Consider the following 7,109-nt stretch of genomic DNA (forward strand, 5'->3'; position numbering starts at 1 on the left):
AGGGACAGAGAAAGTCATGCCTTCAGCTGGGCCCCTACTTCTGAGCAGGGGCTCAGCTCCAGCTTCTGGGACAGAGGGAGCTCATGGCAACCTGGAGGCACTGCTGAGACACAGCTGTGTGCAGGAGCAGCTCTGCAAAGAGGTGCTTGCTCTGGGCACTGCCTGCTGCTGCTGACACGAGATGAGAGAAGGCAGAGCGAAGTGAAAGGCAGTGTGGAGTGGGAGGCCAGAGGAGAGCTCACTGTGGGAGAAACCTTCACAGCCTTTGACATGGTAAGTCCCTGGCTGCAGGGCAATGCTACTGAGGTTCCTGGGAGCGTCTTCTGAACCCAGACCAGCCCTTAAATCTCTCTCCTGGTTCTTCCAGCGCATAGGTGGAGGGGAAGATGCTTCAGAGCAGGGACTCCCTGTCAGAGCCTCAGAGGGACAGGGTGCCCTGCTACCTTCTCCCATGGATGGCTGCAGGGGTGTGAAGCCAGTGTGTGCACACATGCCTCCATGGACTGTAATTGAGAGCAGTGTCCCTGCATCTTAGGGTCCTGCATGCCTGGGGTAGCGGCTCTGCCGCCTGCAAGGGTCAGCACTCAGCCTGCCTGGGGAGCTCCCCACAGTGCTGTGGTGAAAAACTATGGGTGAGAGGCATGACCTCTGGCAGAGCAGGCTCATTCTCCTGCTGGGAGGGTGCTGCATGGGTCAAGACTGCTCACAGCTCTAGCTCACCATGAGGACATTCTGAGAGTGGAGTTTTCAAGAGGACTTGTCTCTGCATGGTGGGAATGGTAATGCAGCAGTCAGGTTTAAACAAGGGGCTAAGCCCCTTCACCACCACGGAACGATGAATAGCTTTGCACATGCCTTCACCACTCCTCAGCCTACAAGCAGCACTAACATCAACTTGTCAGCCTCGTTGGAGATTTTCTCGTCTGCTCTTTAGCATCTACAATCAGAGAGATGTCCCTGGGCAGTTTCCTGTTGCTTGGAGGTTTCTGTAGGGCAGAGCAGAGATCACAGTGGGTGGGATGGGGTCTGGTGTGGACAAATGAACAGCTCCCAGCAATGACATCTCCAAGCAGCACAGATACGCTCAGAGAGCAAGAGAAAACTGTGGTTGGGATTCAGAAAATTCTCTGCCAGCCTCTGCAGGGCAGATGCTTTCCCCTGAGTAAACCTCCTTCATCTTTCCTCTCCCTCCCAGCAGAGGAATGGAGAATGAGCTGATGGTCCTGCAGGAGACCATGCCTTTAAGACATGTTCCGCTCCCTGGGGTGTGCTACCRGGCTGTGTTCTGCCCTCCAGAAAGGCATAGCTCTTCTGTAGGACACTCATGACAACTGAATGTACTGTGCAGAAGCCACAGAGGGGCTCAGGAAATGGAAATGTTGCTGAAGGTGGCTGCATGTGAGCAATGGAAATAAGCACTGTGTGTCTTTGGCTAGAAATGGGGTGTTGAGTTCTTGCTCTATACAGAGCCACATCACAGAGTCCTTATTCTGAGCATCAGAGCCATGTGCTATGTCACACTCTCTCCATCCCTCTTGGATCAGCAGAGCTGAGAAAGAGAGGGGAGTGTGGAGATTTCCACTTTGTAAGTGGACACCACTGTCAGCATAGGCCAGTTTCCTTTAAAGGTAACTTGGAGTCAAGACTGTCCCCTAGCTGAGAGAGGTGCATGCCCAAGGCAGCTGGGAATGGGACTGATGTGGAGACTGAACTGGAGAGCAGCTGTGCTAGCTCTGTCCTAGGACACAGGGAGAGCTTTTGCCTCCCAGGACTCACTAGTCTTCACCCTGAGAGCAGTGGAAAGGTTGCATGTTCCTGCCCTGCAGAGCAGACAAACAAACAGACAAGCCCCCCAACATGAAGCTGTTGCTTTTGTGGTCAAAATGCCTCAGAATTGGATGTGAAGATGTTAAACTGTCCCTCTACACTATAGCAGGACTGATCCTTTGGGAGCCCATGGGCAGAGGTCCCTGCTCCTCCTGGTACACTCAGCCAGGAAAAACTGGAGCTCCAGACAGGGAGCTGAATGAAGGTCCTCCTGAGAACCAGTAAAGCAATCTCTCTCTCTCTCTCTCTCTCTGTGTGTGTGTGTGTGTTTGTGTTGGTGGGGCTGAGAAAGGGACTTTTGATCAGAAAATTCTCTCCTGACTTCTACTGTCTTTTCTTGCTTTTGCAGTCCACCGTGTCCAAAGGGAGCAAAATGTCCAACAACAGTTCCTTCAATGAGTTCCTCCTCTTGGTATTTGCAGACATGCCAGAGCTGCAGCTCTTGCACTTTGTACTGTTCCTGGACATCTACCTGGCTGCTCTCCTGGGCAATGGCCTCATCATCACAGCCGTAGCCTGTGACCACTGCCTCCACACCCCCATGTACTTCTTCCTCCTTAATCTCTCTGTTCTGGACATTGGTACAATCTCCACCACTGTCCCCAAATCCATGGCTAATTCTCTGGGACATCAGGGCCATTTCCTACTCAGAATGTGCAGCCCAGGTCTTTATTTTTGTCATTTTCATTTCAGCCAAGTAGTCTCTCCTTACTGTCATGTCCTATGACCACTACGTTGCCATCTGCAAACCCCTGCACTATGGGATCCTCATGGGCAGGAGAGTCTGTGTCAGAATGGCAGCAGCTGCCTGGGCCAGTGGGTTTCTCTGTGCTGTCCTACACATTTCTAATACATTTTCAATACCCCTCTGCCAAGGCAATGCAGTAGAGCAATTCTTCTGTGAAATTCCCGATATCCTCAAGCTCTCCTGCTCAGATTCCTACATCAGGAAAGCTGGAATTCTTGTGGTTACTGTTGGATTAGCTTTGGGTGTTTCATTTTCATTGTGCTGACTTACGTGCAGATCTTTTGTGCTGTGCTGAGGATCCCCTCTGAGCAGAGCCAACACAAGACCTTTTTTATGTGCCTCCCACACCTGGCTGTGGTCTCCCTGTTCATCAGCACTGGTACATTTGCCTACCTGAAGGCCCCCCCTTTTTCCTCCCCAACTCTGAATCTGGTGGTGGCTGTTCTGTATGTGGTAATGCCTCCAGCAGTGAACCCCCTCATCTACAGCATGAGGAACAAGGAGCTGCAGGAGGCAGTGAGGAAATTGGTTCAATGGGTTCAATGTCAGCACCAATAATCATCCCATGTTCATCATCTCATCATTACCATTTTTTTTCCTTTGGTCAAGGTTATGAATTGTTCATTTATTTGTCTCACTTTTCTGTATTATATTCATTTTGGAAGGAAAATGTTTGCGTTTACCCTGTTTCTCCTCAGTAATCCCTCTCCTGTATCTGACACAGAGACCACACTGAAGCAGGAAGCCAGACTTCCCTCTCCATCAGCAGAGATGGGAGAACCTCAGAGCCGGCTAGTCTGAGCTCCCTCGGATGCCCCCAGTGGAATGAGGAGAATTTCCCTTCACAGTATCTCTTTCAGCATGACATCAAGGGAGCTCAGGGGTCGGTCAGAGTCCGTCTCAGATGAGTACGGATGGGTTGAGACCATGTGCCTCATGACCATTAGGAGAGCTCAGCTCCCCTGGCTGAAGTCACGGGGGGGACTCACACCCCTCTCCTGTGAGGGTGGGAGCCAGCTGTCACCATGGGCTGGTTCCTTCCCTCTCCAGTGCTCCAAAACTTAAACTAGAGTGAGAGTGGAGGGGAGGAGAGTCTGGATACAGCCTGTAGGGACAAGCCCTCTGCTCCTCAGGACTGTCTCCACACTACTACAGAAGACATTTCCTCACTGCAGCCTTTGAGTGGAGGCTGCAGCTTTCCTGGAGACAAATCCACACAGCAGCAGCTCTTTCTCTTTTCAGGGSTGCTTCTGATTTCCACACTGTCCTGGTGTGCTCTGATGTGTGCATATGACCCAGGAGTTCTCATAACCTGGTGGCTGCAGAGTTGTATTTCTATGTACGTCTCCTGTGAGCACAGACAGGACCATGAAATGGGCACTCTTATGGCAGACATGCGCTCCAGAAAAACATTTCTTTAATAAAAGAGCATCTCCTCTGTGACATCTCTGAAGTCTGGCCTCTCTGCAGAAGATGGAGTCAAAAATATGTACAAGAGGTTGCCACWCAAATGGGCCTGCTGCTCTGCTTCTGAACTCCATGGTATCCAGGGGACRAGCTCAGAGTCCCGGGGTGATCTGTTAGGGACTAAAGTATGGGCTCAGGGTTCTTCTGTTGGTGACCAGAGCTTTGTTGCTTTGATACCTTGGTACGAGTTGTCAGGTGCAATGATGCCTTTCTGGCAGGTCTGCTTCCCACTATGACCACCACAGTGAGTGTGGAGACCCCCACCAAGGCCCTGTGTCCCCACAGACTGCTTGCTCTGCAGAGCAGCATTACCAGCTCAGGGCTCTGTAGCAAGCAAGGGGAGGGTCCAGGAATGGCCAGGTGGGCCAGCACTGATGCACCCACCTGGGGAAAAACACTTGAAGGGGCAAGGATACATGTGGAGAAGAGCAAAGAAGCAGTTGTGTGCTGTCAAGGAGGAATAAACGAGAAATAAATCTGTTTCTCTGTATGTCAACTAAGGGCAGGCTGCTGTGGATTTGGGGCAGCAGGAGCTGCCAGCGGAGCCCCAGGGTGGGGGCTTTTGTGTTGTCCTGGAGAGAGGGGCTGACATGGGGGTCTGCAGGCAGCTTGGGGGTAGGGAATCTCCTGAACACCAGAACAAGGGACCTGTGTCCTTGTGCTGGGGGCCAGTGCCAGCTTCAGTGCCAGCTTGGAGGCTGATGGTGGGGAGGCTGACACCTCCTCGCTTGTTCCCCTGGAGCTGCTGTGCCTGCGGTGGGCTGTGGCTTTGGTGTTAGTGCCCAGRGCTCTGCAGCCCKCTCCWGYAGSCACTGCYGGRGGYCACCCSCATCCTGGGCTGCTCTGCCAGGTGGGCTGTGGAAAGGGCARGGGRTRTGGRGAGAGSCAARGAGKSYYKKTYYKGGMYWGRAARGGSCCMRGRRRRGRRSCMRGKKSMAAARRRRAGRRGKYKRWYYKKKSSSYTKGSYKSMWKGRMCCCCCCAGGAAGGTGCCCTCGGGCATTTGTCACAGACTGGCCTCTCACATCTGCCATTTCCAGCACTGGCCACACCCCCCAGGTTGCTGGGTGTGTTTTGCTGCCTGACCAGCTCTGTCCTGCTGGGCTCTGTGCCTGCCTCAAGGGGAACAACTAGCTCTGCTTGGGCTTTCTCCCAGCCCAGCCCCTGGCAGATGCCGGGGAATGGCTGTGTGCTGACCCCCATGTGGGACATGGCTGGGACAAGGCAGGCGGCCGGGTGCTGGGGGAGGCTGGGAAACCAGGAGGACTGCGGGTGGACAGGGCACCAAGGGCTGTCATGGGAACTGTGCCGGAGGGGACATTTAGTCAAACCTGAACACACTCTACCCTGTGTGGTGCCTGCACAGAGGGGCCATGGGGCCRTGTGCAGGTGCAGGGATGGGCACAGATGGGAACCACGATGCTCYCCACTGTTCTTCTGCTAAAGAGGAACTCCCAGTRGAGCTCTCCCAGYRCTGCCCCATGAGCTCTTCCCAGAGCAGAGGCCGAGAACCAAGAGGTCCCTCAGGCAAAGCTGTGCCAGCCTCATGGCTGAGCAGCAGGACAAGCAGAGTGCCCTCTTTGCATGTCCCTGTCCTGCTGAGAGTATGGTATGGCCACCATGGCATGGAAATGGCCTGTTTCTACCTGGGGTCAGTGCACAACTTTCACATGTGAGACGAACATGACAGCTGCTGCGCTGCAGACCCCACTGCCCCTGCCCTGCTGATCTGCTACCATCCATGTGCTGCTCCATCTCCCATCCCTCTCCCCACACCCCAGGGACCAGAGGTGCAGCAGGAACTTGCAGATCCCTATACCCACTGCCCAGCCCCTGGCTGGCATTTGCCAAGTGGCTGGAGCCAGATGTGCCCAGGCTTGCTCAGAGTGGGGACAGCTCTGGGGGAGGGGTGCTCCTGATTTACTCTACCTCTAATGGTATGGCCAAGATTATGATTATTTAGTGATAGGGCATGTTTTTGAGAGCCTACATTTTTTATAGGATTCACACTCATGCTCCAGCACACTAGTGCGGGATGCACTGGCTTTTTATTGGCTTCAGTGGCTGCAGGATGAAGCCTTAGTTTGGTTTGAAAGAGAAGAGATTAGGGCTAAGTGTCCTGAGAGGGACAATATATTACCTGAACCTTTATCTGCTCTTCAGTGATACTTCCAGTGGTCCCACCTCAGTCTACCACGAACTTCATTCTTCTGCTTGCATAATAGTCCAAGACCGTGGAGAAAGCGCTGAGTGAAGGAAATGCCACGGTGATAATCTGGGCAGCCAGGGGAGAGCACTGAGAAAGCAAATGTGTGCACGAGGCCTCACAGCAAGGGCCTGGAAAAAACAAGTGACAGGGACCCTCCGGAGCTGCCAAGGATCCCAGCCCTGAGCCATGGGGATGGATACAGCTCTCTCTGCTCATGCCATGGGCTCATGGCACATCCCACACAGTAAGATAAATCTCTGTGGGGGAGGTGAAGGAAGAAAGTAGAAACGAATCAAAAGAGGGGGAATTCAGGCCAAGAGTCCCTCCAGTAAACATCTGCACTCTCTGATCATCTCACTGCATCTGCACTTTACTCCCTCTCTGGTAAAGCCATTTCTTCCATGGCCGGCAGAACCTGGGGGAAGGAGAGTCTTTTCCTGACACTCCTTCAGAGATGGAAGGCAGCGGGATTTGAGAGATCCCTTGCAGACAAGGGGGAGTTTCTGGGCATTGAAAGAAAGATTTCCATCTGAGACCTTAAAATCCTGGGTGGCTGAAGGCTACAAGATGCCTCCAACGTGTGGCTCACAAAGGAACTGAGTGACATCACAGCCACCACTGAAACACCCTCAGAAGCAGATCCCGTAACATCTGGCCTCAGGGAGACCTGCAGTATTTCCCTACTTTTCTCTGTGCACCAAATTTTCCTTTCTAGCTCCTCAGCACTGGGGAGCAGTCTCGACTCTGGAAGTCGTGGGGAAGGTATCAGCGAATGCCAGCCCAACTGCTGCACCCAGAATGTCCTTGTGTTGAAGGAAACCAAGTCCCCAAGGTGCTCCCTCAGCCATCTGGATGGGCA

At 53.2% G+C, this 7,109-nt stretch overlaps 1 pseudogene; it reads left to right on the forward strand.

Moving 5' to 3' along the window:
• The first annotated feature begins 2,200 nt into the window (after positions 1-2,200).
• On the forward strand, positions 2,201-3,133 carry LOC146586365 (olfactory receptor 14A16-like; annotated as a pseudogene).
• The last annotated feature ends 3,976 nt before the right edge of the window (positions 3,134-7,109 follow it).

This window comes from Rhea americana, unplaced genomic scaffold, assembly GCF_003343005.1.
Source record: "Rhea americana isolate MKP2758 unplaced genomic scaffold, rheAme1 scaffold_697, whole genome shotgun sequence".
NCBI lineage: Eukaryota > Metazoa > Chordata > Aves > Rheiformes > Rheidae > Rhea > Rhea americana.